The sequence below is a fragment of the Borostomias antarcticus genome (assembly GCF_949987555.1).
Source record: "Borostomias antarcticus genome assembly, chromosome: 6".
Taxonomy (NCBI): Eukaryota; Metazoa; Chordata; class Actinopteri; order Stomiiformes; family Stomiidae; genus Borostomias; species Borostomias antarcticus.
In genome coordinates this window covers 2,375,890-2,377,111 of record NC_140239.1, presented here as the reverse complement: position 1 = coordinate 2,377,111, position 1,222 = coordinate 2,375,890, and positions in this window count along the sequence as shown.

Genomic DNA, 1,222 nt, shown 5'->3' with positions numbered 1-1,222 from the left:
TGGTTTGTCCCTACCTGTCCTGCTCGTGTTATTTTCATGTTCGCAGACCACAACCTTGTTCTCTCTAGTAAAACCAAGTTTGAGGGGGGCTGTTTTGAGGTCAATTGCTCATAAGGATGAGACAGTGATGAAGCTGCACTGTTCTCCTGTTCTGGATCTCTCTTCATGATCTGAAGACCATTTTACTCCCTCCACAAGTTCAGGAACATGATTCTAGTCTGAGCCTGAGGTGTTTTTGCCAAGCTTCATATCAATCAAATCAATCAATGCTTTATTTGTATAGCGTATTTCATACACAGAGGCAACACAATGCGCTTTACAGAGAACAAGGGAGGTGGGCATACGACCCACTCTACATATTCTAGAGGGAAGCAAAAAAACAGTATCACCCGGGGGCCAGAAAAGTGAGCTGTAAAAATTCTTCCCTGACCTCCATATGCTGTTTCCTGTCGGACAGGAAGTCGGTGATCCACCTGCAGGGTGGTACGTGTAGCTGGGAGAGCTCGTACTCCAGTGTGGGCGGGAGGATGGTGATGAAAGCAGAGCTGAAATCCACTAACAGGATCCTGGCGTAGGTGCCTGTGTGGTCCAGATGCTGTAGGATGTAGTGAAGGGTCATGTTTACTGTATTGTCCGCAGTCTTAGACCTGTTTGCTCTGTAGGTGAACTGCAGGGGGTCCAGGGGTGGGTCTGTGATGGATCTGAGGTGCAGAAGAACAAGGCGCTCAAAGATCTTCATTACTACAGAGATCAGGGCGACAGGCCTGTAGTCATTGAGGCTGGTGATCCTTGTTTTCTTGGGGACGGGGATGATGGTGGAGGTGTTGAAGCAGGCTGGAACATGGCATGTCTAGTGAGGTGTTGGAGATGTCCGTGAACACTGGAACAGCTGATCAGCACAGAACATGGAGGAGGAGACAGAGTCAGATCTGTGGGTCAGGGGTCAAAAGAGCGTTTTGTGTCGCGTCTATTTTAGTTTCGTTGTTTAATAAACCCTTTTATTTTACCGCTGACTCAACTTATTGTATTGGTGACTATTTTTTTTCTAATCAAATACGATGGACAAGCTTGCAGGACACACAACACTAGGCTAATTCAAAGGAAGAACTATCACTGTCAATCAAAACTATTTGAATGTGAGTATAAACAGTAGCCCTATCTAATCGCCACAATGAGGGCAATGGATGTTGAGATTGTGCCTTTAAAAAAAAGTCAAGCGTGA